Source organism: Nothobranchius furzeri, chromosome 12, assembly GCF_043380555.1.
Source record: "Nothobranchius furzeri strain GRZ-AD chromosome 12, NfurGRZ-RIMD1, whole genome shotgun sequence".
Taxonomy (NCBI): Eukaryota; Metazoa; Chordata; class Actinopteri; order Cyprinodontiformes; family Nothobranchiidae; genus Nothobranchius; species Nothobranchius furzeri.
Genome location: NC_091752.1, coordinates 38,318,411 through 38,344,170, shown reverse-complemented (window position 1 = coordinate 38,344,170; position 25,760 = coordinate 38,318,411). Strand labels below are relative to the sequence as shown.

The 25,760-nt window shown below is 40.5% G+C and overlaps 1 protein-coding gene across 2 annotated transcripts in view; it reads left to right on the top strand.

Annotated features, from left to right (window-relative positions):
* Nucleotides 1-25,760, top strand: part of cdh11 (cadherin 11, type 2, OB-cadherin (osteoblast)) — a 122,584-nt gene that overhangs the window by 45,967 nt on the left and 50,857 nt on the right. The window contains exon 2 of one of the 2 annotated variants that reach the window (XM_070542593.1): nucleotides 9,204-9,230. The gene's annotated coding sequence lies outside the window, so the exon portion shown is untranslated. Of the gene's footprint in view, nucleotides 1-9,199; nucleotides 9,231-25,760 lie in introns of both variants that reach the window. The other variant, XM_015945033.3, reaches the window with a different exon arrangement.

Genomic DNA, 25,760 nt, shown 5'->3' with positions numbered 1-25,760 from the left:
TCCTCCCTTTCCGGTCGGCTCATGGGTCCCCGGAAGAATGCAAAAATAAATGCAAGTCAATGCTAAAAGTGCTATTTTCCAATCCGCTTTGCCTCACGCCCTGAATCGCACATGTGATGTACTTCAATTTAAATGAAAAGTAATGATGGAGGTTTCGACCACGCCTGCCATGTACTTTGAGATTTATCAGCTTGTAAAAGTTCGAAATTAGCATGACTACAAACCAGACATCGGCACGTCGCATATGTGACGTCACCACATAAGCTCCTCTCCCCAAGCGTAGCTGCTACTTACCACATGGCCAGATTTATGGTGGTTCTTTCCTCCTGAAGGAGGACTTCAAGTTTGCTGAACTTGCAGTCCTTTTCCCTCAGTTTCTCTCTATGTCTGGTTCAATAATGTAACTTACGTGAAGCACATTTGTAGTCCTGGACGTATTTCCACACAAAACCAAAACTAACGTTTCCCCCCGTTTGAAAATAAACACTTTCTTGGTGTCAAAATGTGTCTTCAAATTTCACAGACATAATATGTGAAATCCATGGCACAAAACAAGCAGAATGAGAAAATAGCGTTTTTAGCCCCATTTTTGGTTCTTCCGGGGACCCACAGTGTGGAAGTAGGTGGGCGTGACTTAGGCTCGCTGCCAGGTGACACACTGATAATGTGTAGAGTATGCATTTAGATTCAGCAAGATGTGGAGGCAGTTTTTGGTCTATGCTACGCTGCTAAAATAAGAATAAAAGCTGAAACTAGAAAACCTGTTTACATCAGACGATCTGCTATTCCACCAGTCTGGTGTGTCCTACTTAATTTTTTACCTGCTCTACAGCATCTTAGGTTAATGTAATGTTTCTCAGGAAAGCATTTCACTGTATCATGTTTTCTTTGAGTGAAAGTATACATTTTTTTCAGTTTCCTTCTTGTATTGGCATTGCATTAAACACCAAACCAGCACAATGAGAAAATAAATGTGTGCAATGCAAATGACTTGCAACTTCTGCTCATAAGAGCTGCGGGGGAGTAAAAAAAGCCTCTTACTTTACAGTCAAGTGTGGACATGTAAGAGTCCAAGAAGGATTTCATATCAGCAGACCGATTAAAAACATGGCCAGGTTTCGTTTTCACCTTTTACGAGTAGAAAACCCAATATGTTGGCAGGAAATGATGTGAAACGTATACTGAGCTCTGATCTAATGCAACCATTAATTTGTGCATTTATAGTAATCAGTAGAACCACAATAGAAATTCCATATAAATTATTGTATCCAGAAGTTTTAGTGCTCTATATTTGTTTAATTATTTCAGGTATGCACGACAGAGGGGAATAAAAGTCTTGTTCAGATCCAGCTTTGCTTTAAAAGGCAGAAACGTTTCTGCCGGTGACCTTGCACCTGCGCCTGCTGTTCTTTCGTTCTGCAGATTTAGTGACAACACCAGGCTGAGCCTTTCAGTCACTGCAGATCTCTTCAACAGGCTTAACGTGTGTGTGTGTGTGTGTGTGTGTGTGTGTGTGTGTGTGTGTGTGTGTGTGTGTGTGTGTGTGTGTGTGTGTGTGTGTGTGCCGGAAATGTAGTGATCTAGATAAACACTAGATCAAATATTCATGGATGACAATAATAAATGTATTTCACAAAACACACAGACTCTTTGCTTGCCACTGGTGATAAAACAAATGTATCATCTTCTATTTTCAGCCGTGTCCAACCTCATAGACGCTTCAGATGATTTGACAGAGAATCAGACTGCAGCTCCTGTAGTCTAGTTCAAGTGCTGTAGGAGGAACAGCTCTGTGGGTGCAGTCCGTCTCAGCTTAAGGATATAAAATATATAACAGAACGGCCAGTCTGCTGTAAAATAACTGCCCGCCTCTTGCACCTGCATCTCTTGTGCAGCATTTTATTTTAGACTCAGCAGTGAGTCAGTGAGGAGGCGGGAGGAAGGAGAGGGGGAGGCCAGTCAGAAAAGGATGCTCGCCTGAATATAAAAAAATATTAAAGGATTCGTGCAACCAAAAATAAGTTAAAAGACTGTATATGAAAGGATGCTTGCTAGCTAAATGCAGTGGGTGTGTATTTTATTTTAAAGACTGGCGCCAGATTTAGATGAGTCTCGAATGATTCTGACCCTTTCCTATTGGCTCATGCCAAAATTACAATCATGTTCCAGCTTCAGTCTGGAAGAGTGGGTGCAGGCAGATTCAAAAGTGTGTGTTTATGCTTGTGTATGACCCAGTAAGTGGTAGCAATTCTGCAGCATTTACATGCAGAGATATGAGCCGTGTCCCTGTGTTCTGCTGCAGACTGGTGCATGGATAATACAGACACAGCTGGGATCCACCAGTCCCTGCCAACCAGTGTGTGTGTGTGTGTGTGTGTGTGTATCTGTTTACCAGCTGTGCCCACTATGCCAAACCTCAAAGCTGTCATCATATTCTGCTAAAGCTGACAGCATCAAGGCTCTTAGATGACATGAAACACAGTAACTGCATAACGACACAGGTGTTTTGAATGGTTTTCACAAAAGATAAAAGTCAGTGGCTACATGAAAAGTTTTGTTCAGGACAGTCCTGCAAGATTCAGTAATAACCGTAATCTACAGAGGAAAGGCAGGTGGTATTGTGTTCTTTGCATGAATGTGTGTGAGAGAGATAGAGATTTAACCATCATAGTAATACGTGCTTCTACAAAGTTTGGAGTGCACAAAATTAAAGATGGCTGCCATGACCAGCTGACTTCAGCTAACAAAAAAATGGCTACAATTATGTTAATCTAACAGAAAATGAGCTAAGATTTGGTGTTGTTACAGCTGAGAGTCATCCACAGCAGATACCACAACCAGTTAGCACATCTTTCTTTTGGGAGCTGTGGTATTAAAGCTACAATATCAAATCTGTAAAACAAGCTAGCTTTAAACATTTTTCATGCCTCTTAACAACGTTCTAACCCTCACACGCACTATATATGTGTGTGTGTGTGTGTGTGTGTGTGTGTGTGTGTGTGTGTGTGTGTGTGTGTGTGTGTGTGTGTGCATATGTATGTATAGTAAAGATTAAAAGAAAAGCCAAAAAAAAACCTAAGGGGTTCTCTTCACATTACTCTGAAAACCTCTGCCAATAACACGGCTCCAAAAACCATTGGACCATCTGGTTGTCGGTCTCGCAGAGCCACTTCTCTGGGTCCTCCACTCATTACACACTCATGTATTTAGCAACAGAACACCACTGTTGTGAGAGGTTTTCTGCACGTTTGGACCTAAAAAACAGCGACTGGTGTTTAGCGCTATCTTGTTCACTGTGGCATTGCAGGTTGCAGTATCAGGACATGATCTATGGATGGTAGCCGACAGGAGGGGTGAGGGTTCTGTGACCATGTTGCTGTTTAAAAGCGAGCTTGTTTTGTAGATTTGTCATTGGAGCTTTAATTGTTGGATTCAACTCTTTAAACTACCCAATTTTTTTTTTTTTTTTTTTTTTTTTGTAGATTTTGAGCAAAAATATTGGTGGGATAGCTTAGAACAGATGAAACGGCAAAACATAAATTATTGTGCACACTAGGGATGTTATGATGTGTGAATCACACACATTATAATTTATAGTGCTATGTTCATCAGTAACATTATGTGGTCAACCCCATTAAACTTAACAATCATCAAGATTTAACATCAGTAATTTTTTTATTTCTCAAAATAAAATGATGTTCTTTTGAAATTATATCATTATGATATGTGTTCTTCCAAGGCATGCCAGACCCTTAAGTTGATACTGTCATGATTCTTCCCATAGGCTAAGATAAGTCTTAAACTCAGGTCAGAAATTACTTCAGACCCTCTGAGTGCAGCCAGATTTCTTCGTGCAAAGGTCATCCGTTATATTACCTCATAAAGTCCAAGAAGTCGACATATGAGGAGCCAAACAGTAAAAAAACAGCTTTAAACAGTATCTCCTGGCCAAGCAGGATATTAGAAAGTGCTGCTTGCTTCCGAACAACTGCATAAAACTTCTGTCCTGTCCAGTTTTAGTGCCGGGATTCCAGTTGGCTGCTATCATGGCGTAAATCCCAGCGTCTTTATTTGGAAACAGCATGAAACATCAGATTTTAATCTGAGAGAATATAACATGCTTGGATGGGACTCAGCTACAGAAGCCCATAATCACAATAATTATTCTGGTTTTACTCCAGCTTCAGGCCTTTTAGCTAATGACAAGCACAACAGTAATGGCCAGATTTCAGCCGGCCTATTTGCATTTGCACATGACAAGTGTGTGTGTGCACACCTTTGTGTATTTCCTTGTGAATGTAAGCTCTATTTGTACACAGACCAAAAAGAAAGAAAACTGTTTTTGCAACAATTGGAGTCTTAACTGAGAAGTGATCTTTGCATTTGTCCTTACATCAACCACCTTAATACTTGCAGCATCAGTTACTTTTTGTTAGTAGCCAAATTTTGCCATTCAAGAAAACAAAAGATAAACATTTCATGAAGCGAGAGTAATTTTGAACGTCTTGCTTTAAAAAACATAAAACTAATGAAAATGTGGTGTTTTTCCCCCATTGGATGCTGGGTGTGCAGAATAGTGAAGCTTTTTTTAGGGACTGCATCTATATGGAAGCAGCCTGATGCTCTGAACTGTTCGATTAGGAGGCAGAAAGCAGAATACGTATTCATCACACACAATCCCAACATTCAGGGAGAACATAGATTGTAGTCATTCGTCATCGCTATTTTCAAGCATCGATTTTAATACATAAAATGAAATATTGCATTTTGAGGACCTTCTTATATCAATCACATTGAAAAAAAATCCTTCTTCCTTATGGGCTGCATGGTGGCGCAGTTATTAGCATTGTTGCCTCACAGCATGAAGGTTGAAGGTTCGAAACTCGGCTGTGGCCTTTCTGCATGGAGTTGTGTGTTCTCCCCATGCATGCGTGGGTTTCCTCCGGGTACTCCGGTTTCCCCCACAGATCACAACATGCCCTACAGGTTATAAATTTTAAGTCGCTTTGGATAAAAGCGTCTGCCAAATAAATAAACAAACATAAAGGGAGACTAGGTTTTGGATTGCTTTTAGCACCTCCTAGTGTCCTTGCAGTAGAACCAAAAACAAAACCTATCTTCTCGCTGTGCGTTCGTCTTTTAACACCTTAATCTAACAGCTGAAACGTCTCCCAGCCTTCCTTAGTGACTACAGGAGTGATTCACCACTAAATTAAATAAATTAGCTGTGTTCATGATCTAAAACATGCAAGAAATGTGCTGGAACCAGACTGCAGCACCAGGTATGTCAGCTCTAATTTTTTTCTAAGTCCAACAGACCGGACCGGCACTCTGAAGTTGCAAGTGCGGTATTCTGGCCACTGAGTGCGGTGGGGGTCTGAGTGACATTTCATTAACCTTGTAAAGGGTCATTTTAGCACAAAGTGGCTCAAGAAAATGATTTAAAATATGAAAAAGGTGCAAAGTATCCCGTAAAGCAGAATTTATTTTTTTTTGTCAGAGGCCACATCTAGATGTGGAGGTAATGCCTTACACCTTAAAGCTGCAATAGCAAACCTGCAAAACAAGCTAGCTCAAAACTTATTTTTCATGCCTCTTCACATCGTTCTACCTAAAAAATATTTTGTAGAGAATAAAAAACAAAACCAAGAAAATTAGTGAAGCGGTTCTCTTGCATTTGTTTGAAAACGTCTGTCAATCAAGCAACGATTGGTCCATCCATTTGTTTGTCTCGCACAACAATATCAGAGGAGAAACAGCCAGCTGCTACTACTCCAACCTTAGGACAAACTACCACAGTCCCAAAAAGAATAAAACGCCATTTGAGGACACGGACAACAAAAGAGGTTTGGTCCTAGAAAATGGTGACTGGTGTCGGACGTGGCCTTGAGGTATTAGCCAACGGGAAATGTATGTTTATGTTTATGTTCTTAGCAGACGCTTTTACCCAAAGCGACTTACAATTATTTTTTTTAACCTATAGGGCATGTTGTGATCTGTGGGGGAAACCGGAGTACCTTGAGAAAACCCACGCATGCATGGGGAGAACACGCAACTCCACGCAGAAAGGCCGCAGCCGAGTTTCGAACCTGCGAACTTCGTGTTGCGAGGCAACAGTGCTAACCACTGCGCCACCATGCAGCCCAATTTGGAACCATGTTTGTGTTTTGAGCTAGCTTGTTTTGCAGATTTGCTATTGCAGCTTTAAGCTGTTCTTCTTGCATATGTGGTTATTGAGGTACAACTATTTAAAATATTGGTGGTCTTGCAAAGGAACACGGTAGAATGTTGGAAGTTTTCTCCCAATCAATGAGCTTTTTTTCATAATTTGATCACAATCCGAACTCCGGTGGTTTTGGCAGGTTTGTCTCTGAGTCTCAGGCAGGACCAGAGCATGGTCAAATCCATTTTCCCCTAACAAGCAACGAACGCAGGGTTCAAACTATTGTGATTGGTATGTTTCAATAATCCATAACTTAAAAAAAACATTTAACATCTGTTTCCTGTTCTGATTATAAGCACGTTGCTGTGTCGACATGTTCTGCTCAAAAATCTTGTTTTTTTGTGTGTTTTTTTTGCATCCTTAACAAGTTGAATGGGTCCGGCGCTTTGTGCATGTAAAGCAGGTTCATCTGCTACATGATAATAATGACAGGATGATAATGGCTGGTGATGTGCTGCAGGGTATTACTTACTCTGAATAATGATGATTTGTTGTGATGCTCTGCTAATGATGGTGTTTGTGGCTCTGTGATGGTGTTGATGATGCTGAAATTTGACTGCACTGCTGCTGTCGCTTCGATTCAAAGTGTTTCATCTATCCTGTCATAATTCATCAGACACTGGTTAAATAAAAAAATAACACCACACATTTCTGAACTCTTTAAGCAAAAGCAAACGTTATAGTGTGGATATTTTTAAACAAAACTCAGAATAAATGCGTCTGATTATGTAAAAATGTGAGAAATAAAGTTGTGCATTGCAGCAAAACTTTGAAGTCTGTAGTAATAAAGTTCAAAAGCTAAAAAAAACTTTGATCAGATGTTAGACCGTTTCTTTTTTATTTGTTCACAGTTAATAGCAAGGTAATAGTGGGAGTTTTTGCCATCGAGCTGCAGGATTTCTCTCTGTACATTTTGAATAAACAGATTTAAATCGTGTAGAGTTGAAGATAAAGGCAGAATAGTCTTTTGATATTCAGCAATTACATCATTAGAAATTAAAGGCATGGGATTCCTTGAAGGAATACTTATCACTCTCTGGCTTTCTGAGTTTTTAACTGAAATCATCTTATGCTGAGAAATGTTTATTTATTAATTTTTTGTAGTATTTGTTAAAAACCTAAAAGTACTACTGTGGGTCTGCCCTCGTATGTGTTAGTAATGACTACCACCTGCATCGAACTGCAGCTGAATGTGTGTAACGTTGACAGTCGCAGACGTTTGTGTGTTTACTTTAATGCTGGTCAGTTTTAGCGACCATTTCCCATGAATGTTCTTTCCTATGCAGCCATAAGAATAAACCGCTATCATGCATCTAAACTACATTATGGCTTTTAATCCTCATCTGCTTAGTGCAGGTGAAAATATGAGGTTTTTTGTTTTTTTTTTTTGCACCTTTCTTGCTTTCCCAGAACAACTCTACTGAGGCCAGTCTGGGTTAAGTAGCTCTCAGAGCTCCACAGGAGTGGAGCTAACTGAGGCAGAGCCATGTACTGTTCTACAAAAACACCCCAGGTGATCCAGTGATGTAATGGATACATAAAGGTTGTGACTTCCATCATGAAATTTTACCAAAAATTAAAATGTGATCAGTTTATGTTTAGTCCAGTTTAAAGAAGCGTCACACTAGGGCTGAGCGATATGGCCTAAAATCAATATCAGGGTTTATTGAGATTTATCGCTCAGCCCTTAGTCACAAATAGCTCAGATACTTTAAAGGTCAACTTCACTGAAAAAACATTTTTATTATTATTGTTCCTGATTATAATGGGTTACTCCGAGTTTTTCATGCAGACTGAACATGAAAATAGTCTCTTACACCTTTCTCCTGCATTAGCTTCTGATAGAAAATAGACGGTGAAACTGTCGGATTACAAGAGCCTGACAGATCAACGTCACACTGTCACTTAACATTCATGGACTCACCCATCTTGACTCAAAACAGAAAAGGCTGTTGCTGGTTTAGCATCCAGGAAAGAGCAGAGGACGTCTCTGCTAGTAGAAGCTAACCATTAGCATTGCCAACTCCGCGCTTGAGCAATTTGTGGAAATTAAACATCAACATTGCAAAGCAAACAGAGTTAGTGGTAGAGTTGTGTTGCTGTTAGCCAATCAGAGGAGAGATGACAAAATATCAGTAAATAAGACTCTAAATCGTGTTCGCCCTCTTCCACCTCCAGCTGACTTCTCCATCCTCAAACCGGCGCACCAGAGCTTTTTTTCCCCAGAGAGCAACTTACAAGGCATTCATTCCTATTAGACACCACTTTTTTTAAATTTCAGTATTAAAATTAGGGGTAAAGTTGATCTTTAAATGAATCTGGAAAATGTGCATACATACTGTTCATGTCTGACTGCATTATTATTTATCTTTCTGCATTTAGAACAAAAATCTATTTCCTATCTGGTTTAGACCATCCACTTTATAAAATAAATAAAAGTACTCAAAATATCTTCACGGATCCTGAGTTTGTTTTAAGCCCGAGTTTTATATTTTGTGCTAATAACTGCCAAAGACTTAGGTGAAAAAAATGACAACACTGACAAAGTGAAGATGTGGATGGCATGGTGTCATGTTCTACGGTTTACTCGCTCCACTGTGGCAGGTTCAGAAAAGTTGTTTAGGTAAAATGTGAAACAGCCCAAAGAGGATAAATATCTGCTGATGTTTCTGCTTCTTTAATGTTTTATCATTATTCTCCATTTGAAAGCGACTGACAGATTTATTTAAACGTAGAGATCATAAAACGATTGTGTGCAGAGTGAATCATTTTTAAATTAGCATAAAAAGGCTATTTTTAGCTACAGTGTGTGGAAACTACGTTTCTTTTTTATTTCCCTTTATTTGTAGAATATGATGAAGGCTGAGTTACTTCATGTGTATATCATGAAATATGTAACATTTCACACATGATTCATGTTTAATAAAATATTTTATCACATGTGATTAACGCACCTTTCCATCCTGTTTATTTCAGGCAGATCTGTGGAGAGGAAAAGCCCAGATTGGTGAGCCAACTATGTTTTATTTTCTGTTTGTTTTTGATTTACTGAGGATTTGGTGCAGTGGCCACACTCATTTCTGTAGCTTTTTCCTGAATTTTCCGCCTGTCTCCAGAAGCCGTTTGTAGTTTACGGTGATAATGATCAACAGCTCCTTTGGCTAATACGGGAAACATGTTCACATGCGTTTAGCTTGTGTGTGCCTGGAGCAGATTGTTAAGCAGTATTTGTAAAAATGAATATTTAATATCTTCACATCCTGGAAAATGTATTTTACAAAGCATCCAGCCTTTGGGCGCATGTTTCCAACGTTACACGATCAGGCACCTCACATGTTCAACACTAAGCCATTCTCTACTCATCTAGGGGACGGAAATCAAGTTGAATGTGTTAAAGGGCCATCTAATTGATCCTGAGCGTGCTTATCAGTAAATGGCAGGCCAACGAGTCGATCCCAGAGCTGCAGCCTAATCATTCCCTTGCAGGTTGGAAATAGGAACAAGACAAATGTCCACAAAGAGTCCCATACAGTAGGTCAGACAAGGACAACAATAACAAACCTGACTCTGAGTGTCAGCCAGGACAACTGGTTGGGATGAAGATGACTGGGAGGAAGATCGATTCAAAAACAGCGATGATGATTCTGATTATTGGGATGAAAAAAAAATATCCCTCCGTCAAAACAGTCACTTTGCAGTTGTGTAGAAAGGTGATTTGCTTGTCTGATTTGTTCCAGCGGACAGTAAAACAGTTCTGTCATTTATTCTGTCTTCACTGAAACAAAGGTTTATTAGCTACCCATCTAATCTAAACGAGAGACTCAAATGGACAAAAACCTGCATTTAGAATTTAATCATCATCTAAAGTTATATACTTGTAAGTTGGACCAAGTTTAATCTCTGGTTCATTTATTTATTTCAAGCAAACTCACACACAACCCCCCAGAAGAACCCTGAACCAACCGCCTTACGTCTGAATCTAGAACCACTGGAGCTTAGATGAAGCCCATGTTCTTCATAACCTTGTGTTGTGACCAAAAACAACAATATGATAACTAACATTTTTGTGTTAGTTCAGTAAAATGCCAATTGTTGAATGACAATAAAAACTTGTCAAAAGTACATATCAAAATTTTAAGTATAAAATGTACTTTTCATACATAAAATGAAAACAAAGACAGAAGTTGTCAGAATTAATGCATAAAAGGGTAAAGTCTGCACCATGGGTGACAACTGTTTGCACCAAACTGCAAACAACATTTGTGAGGGAATTTCAACAAAAGCGTTTGAGGCACTGGACCTCGCTGTCATGTTCCTGGAATATCTTGACTTTACAATAATCATTGCAGCATCTTTTTCAGTCAAGGTTTATTTTTGAACGCATATTTCAAACAACTAGTGTTCACCAATGTGCTGTGAAACTGGAAAAATCTGAAATCATTTTTTAAAACTAAAAGCAGGTCTCAGTTGCAGAAGCAAAAGTAGCTGATCTGTGAATCTCAGAGCTCCAGCTGATGGAGGAGTTCTGACAGGCGAGCTCATAAATTAGATTGTATCTGTGATACCTGACAGGTTAGACTGCAAATCTAGACCAACTGTAGCAGTAGCCTCAGCAGCTCTTCCATTGGCCAGAGCAGAATTGTATCTGACCAATCACAGCTCTCTATTAATCCTTTATTGGTGGACTTTTGGAGAAGTTGGCAACCAAATGACCTAAAGTTAGTTCAACTGAAACAAAATAAAGTCACTTTGTTACCATTTTATTTAAAATCACCTCACCTGCCTCACATGCCAAAAGCCTCTATCATAGCACAATTCAGGTAGGTCCAAATGTTTTATTTTGACGTTGCTGGACTCTTTATAGAATCAGAATCAGAAGTTTTTATTGCCATATGTGTGCCAAGTCACAACATTAGGAAATTGCTGCGGTATTTTGGTGCAGAAGGTAAGATAGAAAAAAAATTAATTAAGAGATAAGCAAATATAAGAACTAATAAAACACTCATGATAAAATTATTAATGTAAAAAGTGGCAAGAATTAGAGAAGCAGCTATCTACTCCGTGTAGGTATTAATCTGAGTATTTGTTGAATGGTTCAAGCACAGCATCGGGTCACGTGACTGGGACCAATCGATTTGAGTGGGCTGCCCTAGGATTTTCGTTCAAAAGTCCAACTGCAGAGGGGAAGAAACTGTTTTTGTGGCGACGTTTTTATAGCTCTAGACGTGAGATGTAGATGTTGGTGTAGGTTTGATGAGGTGAACTGTCCACCATGTGTAAACCAGTCATTCTGTATCCAGCTAAATCACAATCAGTAAGATGAAATGCAACGATGACATACGCTTCAACACCAAAGAGGAGTCTCATCATAGGTCTCTTACCTGGAAATATGTGAATGACCTCCTCACACTCCTAGAAAAGCAGGTAAATGCTGATAAAACTCATGCAGAGTGTAACACATCTGACCAGCTGTGACAACTGAGGTGATCTATGATTTATAAATGCTAAATGTGAACCAAAGAGCATTTATGCACAATGCATGTTTAGTCATTTAAGAGGAAATGAACATTTCCATGAAACATGCATGATTTCTCTGCCCTTTTGATGCGTCTTTGTCTGCTTTTCTCTCTTTCTTACTTCTAGTTTATTTTGCTTTGCAGTTGGAATAAATCTCCTCTGACTTTTCTTGATTCGGCTTGTAGCGCATTATAAGTCTTCATTTCAAAAAGGCTTAGCTTAGCTGTGCCCTGACTGGATGTTTGACCCTTTGACCTCCATAACGGGATAAAGGCATACATCCTGTAATAAGAAGCATTCATCCAGATGACCTTCTCAGTGACTGTGATAACTTAGACAAACTGGCAGTCGGTGTTAGGCTGTGTGTCTGTCTCAGCCATGGAGAATTAGAAAACAGACAAAAGCGCTTATCTGAGCAGCTCTCAGGCCGTACCACCCTTTTTCTTCCCAGCACTTATTATGTATCTCCACTTCCCTTTCTCTTAGATAAGTGCCTTCCTCTTTGGACCCATTGCCGCAGAAAGAAAGCGACACATTTATTGTTCTGAGCGTGTTTGTGTGTCGGCAGGCAAGGATTTTCTGTGTTTTTCATGAATCCAGCAGGAGAACGTCCCATCCATTCGGTTTGTAATTGTGCTGTATCTGGGCTCGCAGGCAGCGTGGACACAAAGTTGGAGACTTTGTAGAATGAAACCTCTCAGGGAGGAGAGCTGCAGACTTAAGCTGCACAAACTCGGGTTTCAATTTCAAAGAGACACGCTCGTAAAGTTAATTTCACAGAAGGAGCTTTCTGGATCGCCAGTTTGTTTACACTCAGCTCACGTATCCGATGCATTTTAGACTTGTAGTCTGATTTTACATGCATTAAACACAATGTAATGGAATGCTTACAACGGCATCATTGCACACGAGGCGTAAAGCTGCAGTGTATGATTACAAAATTAGATATTGAAGAAAGAATTCCCTGAAACTGTTTTATGCCTCTTTCTGCCAGAGGTTTTATACCACCACACTTCAAAAAGCAGACTGTTTTCTGATCTAATGATCTGATCTGCTGTGCGTAATACACTTGAGCCTCAAAAAGTGCATTAATCGGGTCATGATTGCTCTTCTCAGTGTTCGTGCCTCATTACTCGTGCATTTATTCCAAGTGCTGCAAGTTCTGCAGGAACTTGATTATTGCTGATTGTGTGGCCACTTGTGTGTGACAATAAAAAACTGGTTTCAGCTTGTAGAAAGACAGAGACATGCATGATAAAAGAGCGAGCACTTAGATGATGTGCGTTTTTCTGAGCATTGATTACGTCAAAGGAGAGAAGAAATCAAATATTGTTTTATTGTTGGAAATAACAGAAGTGATCTCCTTAATCAACAACAGAAGGGTTCAACGCTTGAAGCTGTGGATGTGAACAAGCGATGCAGGAAATGTGAAGTCCAGCAGCTTTCTTTAAAAGCAGCAGTAGGTGCAACTCAGCGCTGATAAGCCCTTCAGAGCGTAAAGTAGCAAAAAGCTGTTAAAACTCATTAACAATCAGCCTCATATATCTTCTAGAATGTGACACTGATGGGTGTCTGGGAGGACAGATAAGGAGCTGGAATTAGGGAAAAGATTTTTTTCTCCTTGGGGATTTACACACACACACACACACACACACACACACACACACACACACACACACACACACACACACACACACACACACACACACACACACACACACACACACACACACACAAGCTGTTTGAATGCCCTCCAACAGCATTGATTCTCCAGCAGACTGACTGATGGAGAGCTAGATACAGAAAGCTCTCATCAATAAAATCATCAAGGAAATGTAAGCCTAAAGACTCCATTCTTTTTCGCACAAACAGGAACACGCAAACGATCAATTTATACCAAAGATCCAATTAATTCCAACAGGATCTGCTAAAAGTTATTTTCATGAAGTTTTTGTTTCAATGTGTGTATCCCCATAAATCTGAAAAATATGACATATAACAAAATCAAGCTGGTGGAAGGTATCACATTTTATTACAGACTGGTCATCTTCCCAGTTTAAGTTCCGTTTCCTACTTGCCTCTAAGGTGGCCTTCTTCCAATAGGGAGCCTAAGTCACTTCCGCATCATGGATCCCTGGAAGAACGACAAAATGAACGCAAGTCAATGGGGCTAAAAACGCTATTTTCTAATTCCACTTGTTTTGTGCCATGGATTTCACATATGATGTCCGTGAATTTTAAAGACAGATTTTGATACCAAGAACGCACTTTTTTTCAAACAGGGGGAAATATGATTTTTGGTTTTGTGTGAAAATAAGTCCAGGACTACAAATGCTCTTCACGAAAGTGACGTCATCAAACCAGACATGGAGAAAACTGAGGGAAAAGGGCTTAAGTTCAGCAAACTTAAAATCCTTCCTTCGGGAGGAAATAACCACCATAAATCTGATCATTGGGTAAGTAGCAGCTACGTTCGGGGAAGGAGATTATGTGGTGACGTCACATATGCGACGTGCTGATTTCTGGTTTGTAGTCATGCTAATTAAGAACTTTTACAAGATAATAAATCTCAAAGTACGTGACTGGTGTGATGGAAACACCCATCATTACTTTTCATTTAAATTGCAGTACAACATAAGTGCGATCCAGGGCGTTTGGCTAAGCGGACTAGAAAATAGCGTTTTTAGCCCTGTTGACTTGCATTCATTTTTTCGTTCTTCCGGGGACCTATGATGCACAAGTAGACTTAGGCTCCCTATTTTTAAAATGCTATGTTTTTTAAAGTGTCTGCTGACATGGACGTAATTTTCACTTTAGAAGTGGGGGGACATGGGGGTGGGGTGGTGGTGGTGGGGGGGTGGATCTTTACAGTATGTTCTAATGGGAAACAGGCTTCAACACAAATGGTTGTTTTCTGCTTGGTCCTAGAGCTCAACCAGTGTCAATTTAATATAGAGTGATATTGTTTTTTGATGGTAAAAAGTGCAGGGGTCAAAACTTGACTTTGGAAAAAGTGGGGGGGGGGACATGTCCCCCGCCCCCCCAAAAAAAAATTTGTGTCCATGTCTGCTGATTTAATTTCCTACTGAGTTACAACCAATCAGCATGAGTTAACCTCAGGTCCCACTCAGAAACTCTACTGGACCATTTGCAAGTACATACCCCAAGGCATGTTCCTGAAATGTCCCGGAAGTGGTTCTTTCAGGGTGAAAGGGAGACACGTGGCACAGGAGTTAAGTGCTCGCCCCGCAATCGGAAGGTCGCAGGTTCGAGACCCGCTCAGTCTGTCACTGTCGTTGTGTCCTTGGGCAAGACACTTAACCCACATTGCCTGCTGGTGGTGGTCGGAGGGACCGGTGGCGCCAGTGTTCGGCAGCCTCGCCTCTGTCAGTGCGCCCCAGGGCAGCTGTGGCTACATTGTAGCTCATCCCCACCAGTGTGTGAATGTGTGTGTGAATGGGTGAATGACTGATTGTGTTGTAAAGCGCCTTGGGGGGTTCCAGGACTCTAGAAGGCGCTATATCAAATACAGGCCATTTACTGTGACGTTTTGGTAAAATTACCTGGAAGTTCCGAAACGAGCCTATGGGGCAATCTTGCGCATCTCATTTTGAGCTCCCAGGTTTCACGTGCAGTGGGTTTCACCAGCGGCAGCTCGTCCGTAGGGGGCGCTAGAACGTCGCCCAACCAGTCTCACAGGAAGAGGAAGAAGAAGATAGGAATAACTATATATATATATATATATAGTTTTATATATATATATATATATATATATATATATATATATATATATATATATATATATATATATATATAAACGAAACAACTTTCATCATACAGACTAAAAGTGCTGCATTTAAGTGTCGATTAAAAACATTCTCAGTTTTATATTCTTCTGGCACTCGAAGAGCACAGACGCTTTCTTTTCTCATCTCCCTTATCTTTGTCCAAAGTCACTTTTTTATGAAATCATGGATTTGGTGACAGGAATATAACTCAAAATTTCAAACAGTTTTAAAGATTTATTTTTTAAATAAACCATGATTTATTTTATTTATCTGTCCATAAACCATCATTTGTAAGGAAGCATGTTAGTAGTACACGTGTATTAAAAAGCTGCCTTGTTACTCATATGCACCTTCCCACAACAGGGCATGCAAATGTCGGCAGGCGTGCTTTTTTTTGGGTACAACAACTGTTAAAATACGCCCCACCCAAAAAAATGGCACCAGCTGTCACTGATGTTTGATTGAAGAATTACAAAATAAAGCTGTTGAGTTCTGTTAAAAGTACCACGAAACCTCTGCAGCTTGTAGGTGTGTGTTGTTGGGGTTAAAACAGGCCAGTTTATTTATTAAAGTCTACAAAGTCTTGTTTACGACCTCTCCACTGCAGCCTGATTCAAACAAACATGTTGCTGTTACTTATATATTAGCAACATGTGGGATGCTGTAATCAACTGTGCTTTGGGAATGCTGAAAGATGAGATCAGGTAACATTATTTAATTTAAAGGCTTCAACGATCCACTATCAGGATAAAATGGCATTTCTGAATAGGGGGAAATTGCTTTTAGCAGCTCAGAGGATGCATGAAATGAAGCTGTCCTCTAATATGAGATTACAGCTGAGCCTGCTGCCACAGAGCCACCTGCGTTGGATTTCCACAGGAATTAGAAATAAAATAAGGCACGTGGTGTTGTTTTTAAATATAGATGATCAGTGACAAATACATTTAATAGAAATGCTGTTAAACTGTGATGAATGCATTTTCCTCCTCCCACCATTCATCTTCACCATATCTTTTCTGTATTACTGTCCCTTGAATTTGCAAGTTTCAGCCTCTTCTGTTCCTCTATTTTTTGTCAGTAAATCCATTATAGTCTGCTCTATGCCCACATCAAAAGTAAATATGATATATGTATCATCACTGAGCAGAAAGGAGAACAGGAAGAGGCAGAATCAGCTGATAAATGTGCTTGTGGTGAGATAACGCTGCAAGGAATCCGTGGGATGGAGGGAGAAGAGCAGGATGAAGAGGGATTCTGGGACAGAGGTAGTTGAGAAGAGGATACAGAGGCTAGAATGAGGAGCTACAAATATGGATAATGGACGGCAGCACTCAGTATTGAAAGTTTTAAGCATAGCGTGAGGAAAAGCAAAGATCGGATGGAGAAGAGAGAGCATCAGGGAGCCGATAAACAAAAATACAGTGAGATAGAGAGGAAAAAAACAAATGTAAGCCCTGAGGATTAAGTTTCTCATTTCTCTTTGGGGAAGAATAGAAAAAAGAGGATTTCCACCTCCTATCCTCCCAGCTTCCCTTTGATATCCTGCTCTCTCTCTGTCTGGCTCACATTTGAATATCTCTAGTCCCTATTCATTGTGCTGGAACAGAATCGAACTCACTAAAGCATGAATACACATGGCTAACCATAGATGGACACAAATCCCTCTCTCTTGCTCTCTTTCCCCCTCTTTTTCCCCACTGCTTGGCAATTTCAGTTGATCTCTTAATTTTTCGACCGCCATCATCCATTATCTGCTCCTTCGTAATGTCACATGTTCACCATGGACTTGAAAGCGGTATCAATTCTTTTTGGCCGTCCTCTTTGTTCTCCATCTGTGGCGGTTTGGCAGCTGCCTAACTGTTGCACCGGGCCAATAACACACTAAGACACTCATCACTGTTGCGGTCGCTTTAACGAGCACTGCTAATAAGATGAATGGGTTTCCTGCTGATCAGTAAATGGCATATTCATTGGTCCTCTGCAGCGTGCAGATTTATGGTTCTCAGAGCTCATACATAGAAAATATTACGCATGGGGGCAATGCTGTTTGAAGCATTAAATAGATTATTAAAAGCAAACACTCATTTGTGCCAAACTTTGAGCAACTAAGAGATTAAGATTGCAACCATTGTTGCTCTTAAAAACAAAGGTTCATAATATTAAATTAGGTTAAAAATCTTTGTTTATTTGCTCCAACATTCTTATTTGTTGTTTTACACAGGTTCAATATGAACATAAACAGTAGCTTGGGCTAGCATTAGCAGTAGCTCAGGATAGTATTAGCAGTAGCGTGGGCTAGTGTTAGCTGTAGCTTGACCTAGCATTGCTCTGTGGTTAGCATTCTCATGACCAATGTTTATATATAGGGAATCTAAATTTCCTCCCCTTCTGGTCGGCTCATGGGTTCCCAGAACAAAGAAAAATAAAATGAAAGTGAGCGAGGCTATGAAAGTTATTTTCTAATCCACTTTACCTTTCTCCCTGTGTCACACATACACTGTACTTCAATCTAAATAAAAAATCGTGTTTAGACTATGTCTATCACATAATTCAAACTGACTGTGTATTTTCCCTCATAATGGGGGCAGTGCATACCTAAATCATTGCAAGCAAGCAATAGTTTGGTGTTTGAGTAAGACCTTACCAAATCAAACGTCCCATATATGATGTCACTGTAGAATATCTTCTCCCCCAGTTACACAGAGCTCTGTGAACAGCCAGCCTCTTTAGCAACATTTTGTGTCTTGCCCTCCTTGTGAAAGATGTCAATGGTCGTCTTTTGGACAACTGTCAAGTCAGCAGTCTTCCCCATGACTGTGTAAGCTATAGAACTAGACTGAGAGACCATTTAAATGCTTTTGCAGGTGTTTTGACTAAGTAACTGATTAGAGTAGGGCACCACTAGCCTGGCAAGCCCGACTAACTAAGTGTTATTTAGTCTGGCTATGCTCCATTGACGGCTCTTGGTCGTGGGGTTTTCAAACAATCTCCGCATGCTATTGGACAATGAACAACATGACGTACTCACCGCAATGGATGTTGGTAAATGAGGCGGTCCTCTGTTGAAGAAGGCGAAAATGCATCCTTTTTCTGAATCTATCTGCTTACTTATTCGAATGAAGCCCAAGTCCAAGTAGTCCAAAATTGATGTAAGAGCCGTTTCAAATGAGTTGTCAATTCAAATTCAAAAATACTTTATTAATCCCAGAGGGAAATTAGAGTTTCAGTACACACAATTCTGAGATCAGACACACATACATAGACACATGACAAGAACTGGTGACTGTGGTCATTCGCAACCCGAGTCGTGCTACCGTAATAGAACAAGAGGGTTTATATGAGCATAGAGTCAGGGGGAGGGAAAAAAGGCACTTCAGAGTTACCCTCCACAGAGAGGGTAGCTTTGCTATGCAAAAAAACACCTCAGACAGACATGCACACAGACTTCAGACGATACACAACATAAGTGTCCACTAGGTGGGGAGGTAGGGTTGGGACTCTCCTCACTTCAGTGCATGCAGCTGCATGGAGCAGCGCTCATCACCTCTGTTTGGACAAGGGAGGGAGATAATGGGTTAGAGAGCACATTGACTCCTAGATACGGTTCCACGGCCTTCACCGGTCACAGTCCCGCCCAGGCTGGGATAGGGAGAAAGAGTTTCCATAGTGACGGCAGCATTCCACATTTCTTCTGAGGGGAGAGTTATCACTTCAGCCTCACAGGCTCCAAGGGCACCAGATTCAGATAAGAACTATTTTGGGGACAGACAGAGACAATTTCCTCTCTGCCTTAGTGTTCTGTTGGTCTTCAACTCCTCTAGATCCAATAATGGCGTAATTAATCCATCCCAATTCATGTTGATCTGTCCACTCGCTCCTTGACGGTATCCACCTTTTGTGCCAGAGCCTGAATCTCAGCCAAAGTTTCAAGCTTACGACTCATCTCGACAATTATTTCAGTTTGTGCGTTCACAGCGCGATGCATTCCATCCCTGAGCTCCAGGATTGAGCCAACATTCCAGGAAAGCTCGTTATTTTCCGGTAAGCCAGGTAACTGCTCAGGCCAAACAGCAGGAATCCAGACACCAAAATGACGAATATCCAAACATCTTCAGAGTCCTCTACAGACAGTTGAGAGAGGCATATCAGGTTCCGCTTTTTCCAGGAGTCCATGATATACCCAGCTGGCTCTGTCCCAGAGGGGCATCCAGGAGCCCCTTCTCCCGTTCTCATCACTGCAAAAATTTTTGTCAATCGCGTTGAGAGACCAACTGACCAGGTTCATTTTTAATAATTTCCAGTTTCCAGAGAAAATGCAGAAAGCGCAGTGCACACAAGACAAGACAAAGGGCCTTGGTATAAGGAGGGAGGGAGAGGAGAAAAAAAGCGTCTGTACTCTCCAAAAGCCGGAAGAAAGTCTGTCACCATCTTGTCCCACTCAGTCACCAAACTAATAGAGCGCCTTGATTGGCCTGCAATGCCAATAGAGAGCTGTGATGGGCCTGCCAGAATGCTTCTAGAAGCCACAGAAGTTCCAATGGAGTGTTTCTAGACCAAATTTTGCAAAGTAATAATTTGGTCTAGTTCACTAGAGGCTATGGCACCATGTTCAATATTGAACCTTTTCACATTATTAGAATATTCTGATATACTGAATTTGGGATTTCATTAGTTGTCAGTTATAATCATAAAAATTAAAGAAATAAACATTTGAAATATATCAGTCTGTGTCTAGTAAATGCATTTAATATCTTGTATATTATTTTCTTCTTTTTGAAGGGAATTACTTAAATAAATCAACTTTGTCATGGTATTCTAATCATATGACCAGCACCTATGTGAAATCCACAGCAGACAACAAACGGGGTTAGAAAATAGCTTTTATCGCTTTGTTGATGTGCATTAATTTTTTCCTATTTCCAGGGACCCATGGTCCAGAAGTCAGGGTCTCCGCGGGTCCTTAAAAAGTCTTAAAAAGTCTTAAATTTGCTTTTCCAAATTTAAGGCCTTAAAAATCCTTTAAAATGACAAATAATCCTTAAGTAGTTTCCAAAGGTCTTAAATTACCAAAGACCCAATAAACAAGATTCTTTAATTTCTATAAAATTTTCATGAATTTCTAGTGTTCAGCATTTTTTGTGTACGATATTTGCATAAGTGGAACCATACACATTCAGTTGGTTGTGAAAAGGGGTTATTTTTAGATGAGCACATTAGCTGGTTAAGCTAGTGGGAGCTTGTGTCACGGGGAGGTGCAAGTTTAATGGTAACTGGATGGCTAATCCCACGTTTGCGACGTGGTTAGCACTGATTCTAGGCAATAGCTGGAAATTATAGCTTAAATTTAATTTAAAAAAAATAGCTTAAATTTGGTCAAAGTGGCCATAAAAAAGGTCTTAAAAAGTCTTAAATTTGGCTCCCTTAAACCTGTAGATACCCTGAGAAGTAGATAGGTGTGACTTAGACTACCATAGAGTTCCGGACGTCACGTGACTCTCAGAGAGTAGACGCCATGTTGGCAGGCAACAAATGTAAACAAAATTAATGGGATCGGCTTGGATTTTACTTCGTCGGAGTTTACTTCACACTTTAAAACCGAAGAAATCGATTTATATAGTCAGCAATTAAATAGACTAAAAATCTCCGACCCTTACCGTGCCTCTGAGATACTTTTTAAAAACGCCAGAAGCTGTCGGAGCGGACTTGTTACCGGACCTGGCCGGGGAACCCCTTGGGATTCCCCCGGAGGAGCTGGCCCAAGTGGCTGGGGAGAGGGAAGTCTGGGCCTCTCGACGCTACTGCCCCCGCAACACGACTCCGGATAAGCGGATGAAAATGGATGGACAAATAACAGATTTACATATAAGTAGTTTAAATAGAGTGCTGTGCTGTTTGCATGTATAAACTGAACGCCAAGAGAAATCACTAGTTAGATTTTTTTCCGTGAATAAAATAAATATGTCAGGCAGGAGCGTCTCAGGATCTGTCTGAGATCTGACTCGGTGAGACAGATAATAGCAATCCAAAGTGCTTTTTATGTGTGATCTGACAATTGATCAACCATTGCTTGAAAATTAAATACAGCTTAGCTGGTTAATTGCTGTGATTGTAAAACACGTAAACGGCAGCACGCAGAACTCACGAGGCAACGTTTTACGTGACGTTTACTTGTTGCTATGAGTAATAAGACAGAAAAAGCCATGCCAAAATAAGTTTAGGAAGCCCACTAAGAATTGTAATAAAAGCATTTAAAATAAACACCATACACAGTTGAGGAAACGTTGGTTTAAGTACCTGATATGAAGCGGTTGCTGCATAAGTGAAAACCTATACTCTCGGGATCCCACAGTTTCATTTTAGCCCGGTCACTAGCGTGTTTTATTACAATGATCCAACGTTTGCGGCGCTCCGGATCTTGGGGAATCCTGTAGATGGCTCATTTCTTATGTCGTCCACGTCTGTTCTTTATCCTGGGGCACAACAGGAATCTACCATATTTCCCATTTGATTGAGTTTTCTGACAATAACAAATAGTCCAGCTGCCGGCTTCTACCCAATATGGCGCCATTTCGGTTTGAACTGTTGCATGCCGGGAGAAGTGACGTCAACTCCCGGAGCTCTATTGCCACCGTTGATGTGGGTTGGGACACACCAATTTAAGGGTGTGTGTAAACTCGTGTCGTGTTAAACCAGCTTTTCTCAGAAGGAACCGTTTCTCAGCAGCCATTACTAATTTATATAGGGAAGCAGGTCAGAGATTGCAAAGGCTTTTGGGTAAGCACCATTAGACACCCAAATCTGCCTACATTTGGCAACAAATAGAAAAATGTGGTTTTAAATTCTAGGACTGCTTTAAAAATGGATTCAGCTTGATTCAAGATGGCCGCCATCACTAATCAAATACAAAAATGCTGTGTTGACATCATAAGATACATTTTCTTTAAAACTCTGGAGTGAAACAATGGGCGTTTGGTTCTCCTTCAAGGAATGTTTAAAAACGTTTAACTTTTTGAATAAAACTGCGTCTGATAACCAAAAGACAAACACTGTAAGCAAGTTTTGTGCTTAATTCCATTTTTTATTCCTTGTCCTGGATTCTAGTCAAGAATTTTCTCCAATACGTGTGGGATCTAACTCACTGTCAGAGTGAAGATGTGGATGAAGTGTGCTGCTGAAATCGGATAGAAAATAAACAGCCTTACAGCTGTGGTGTGAAACAGGCTTTCAGGAGAAACTCCTGTCAGTTCAGCAGTCTTAACATTTATCCAGCCCTCCACTCCATCTCCCCTCCTGTCCACCAAACGTGTTCCTTTTTCTTGGTGGTCATTCCTTTTTTTCTGATTCCCTCTTCAAATGAAGGTTGCCTGTCTCGATTGTGATGCTGTTGTAGCAGATCTGTGGGGAACAATGACAATGTGACCCTTTTTTTTGTAGTTACATTCTTGCAAATGGCTTCATTTATTGACAGGTTCTGCTGTGGGACCGGTGCCTCGGGCTGTGCTGGGCACAAAGGAAAATAGATTGACTCAAGTGTAAGAATCAGAGTCTTTGCCAAGTCGACAAAACCTTTGTGTGTTTGCATTTTCAGAAGTCACGAGATGGCACGGCCCTCTATTTACTCAAAATGAGCTCACAGACTTTTGTGCAGATGTCTGAATCCTTTTTCATTTCTGCCTTCTTTCCCAGTATTTTCCCATTTCTTCCCCCTTCTTGTGATTATGTGGTCACTTCCTTTTTGCCATCCTACCTTTCTTAATTTCTTTGTGGTCATCCATCCCTGCCCCTCAAGCCTTTGAGAATCCAAAGCATTCTATTTTTCCCTCAGCCTCAAATCAATTCCAGACGCCACCGCTTCCTGCCTCGTCTCTCGCTCTCTCCTCCCGCCTTCGAAGGCCTGCAGAGCCAAACCACACACACACACACACACACACACACACACACACACACACACACACACACACACACACACACACACACACACGCATCCAAAAGTTTAGATTTTACTTTTTTCCAAAGCATAAATTCCTCTTAGTTTCCACCCCTTCCTGCCTTTATTCCAAGCGTTCCTTATTTCTTTGTGCACTTAAACACGACTTGTTCTTGTCTGTCTTGGCTGACTTCTTGATGTACTCTTGCTTTTTTCCCCTCCCAGATTAACAGCATCAACAGTCTCTTGTGCTGTCAGCCGCGTTTGAATGTGCACTTTGAATCTGCGTGGATGTCATGTGCAGATGTTTTACACTTCCAACAGCACTATGAGGTCTTTTCTCCAAATGGGGCATAAAAAAGGTACTAAAAAAAAGGACAAGGACGAATGAAAATGAAGCAAAACCTATAATGTTCTGCAGCACCACATAATTTCCGTGTTCGTTTTCTATTCCCAAGTATAATCTTTAGGTCTTGTGCAGTAATTACAGTGTCAGTCTAACCCTGGATTGCAAAGCTATAATTTGCGATGTAGGATCCTACTGGACTGTGACAGAAGAAGCGAGATGGAAAATATGAGGGGGTGCATTTAGGGAGGAAGGAAATGTGGGAAATTTAACATTTAGGATGAAAAAAGCAAATAAAGAACAGAGTGAAAAATAAAATATAAAAATGGTAGTTTAGGGTCAAATCATTTTCAGAAGAGAGTCACAACACAGCCCGTTTCTTAAACGTCTGCTGTTGCAAAGATGAACTTTTATTACTTACAGTTAATGCAGAGTTCATCTTTCCTCTTGCGAGGAAGACACAGTCACAAAGTGAAAGCCCATGAGGAGGACGTTTCTATGCAAACCGATGGCCAATAAGCAGCGGTCAGCAGCCTAATTGGAAAGGCATTGTCTCGCCTGAAGCTTAACTGCGTCTCAGTTGTAATGTCTTTTCTGGTTGCTCATTTGTGGGAGCTGATTGGTTTGGTCGTCATGTTGTTTTCAGCCATGTCTTTATGAATTTGGAGGCCAAATGAAGAACAGCAGAGTGATCTGCCCCCCCCCCCCCCCCCCCCGCTGAAGCTTTCACACTATTAGCGGCTTTGAAAACATCTTTCCTCTCTCTCTCTTTCTATAAGCAGAACGAGCAGCCGTTGCAAAAGTTCCTCCATAAAACATCATGTTGTGTGAAAATGCTTTTGACTGAACAGATGACGAATTAGGACGGTAGCTAAATAACCGTGCACGGACCATAATCGTGCATTTTCCGAGCGAGCCGCCGGTTGTGTGTTGCCACCAATCTGTCCCCCTTTTTTTCACAGCACGAGGCATGAAATCATGCAGCTGTCACGCTGGATCAACCACTGTCACAATAATTCAGGAGAGGAGAGAATACAGTTTGTTAAAATGCACACAAAATGTTTCCTAAATGATGTTAAAACGTAACCTCTGTCTCATTAGCAGGGAACGCTTTCTGATTGCACATAATTTACCACAAACTGCATATTATTTTCATTCTAATTAGTGTGATTTTCAGTAATTGGGGATGGGAATTAAAATGTGCCAAAAAGTTTTCAAAATACATGTTTAAATTTGATTATAGAAAAAAAATTCTTTTATTCAGACTTTGCAAACAGGACAATGGCAAATTAGGTGCTAGCTAGGCGCTGAAATGCGTGTGCATGTTGTTTGTCATCTTCATTATTAGCCTTGTTTATTTAACAGGGTACAAATTAACATAGCAATTTGCTACTTATTTGTTGAGCCACAGGTGTCATTATTTTCCCTCTACCTTTATCTGTGACTTGAATCTAAATTTGAACTGACTAGTCTGAAATCTCTAGTCCAACAGGACTTGTTTTTAAGATTTTACATCAAATAAGTTTATTAGCAATCATGAAATTCTGCCAATCCCAAAGAGCTTAAATTAACTCCACAATTCTGCCACCATTACCTGCAGTTTTACCTTAATTGGTTGCAGAATGATCTGTTAGATTATAGATAATCCCTGAAATGAGTTTGTTCTATAGCAGAACAAGCAGCAGTACAACAAGGCCTCCTGACTGTTTTTACCGACCTAAACCATTTCACCGTATGGTTTTCTTTGAAAACCTGATTTCCTCTGCTTGCTTCTTTTGTGGCTCAGGTTTCCATTTGTCTTATTCTGCAGGAACCTCTAATAGTCTGAAAATCTAAACCATCTAAGAATGTTGCCACACAAGAAACGATTTTCTATAGACGATGGAGATTCTGGGATTATCTCGTCCGTAGCTGAACTGCTCAGTCCTTTTCCCCTGAAACCACAAACACGTTTTCTGA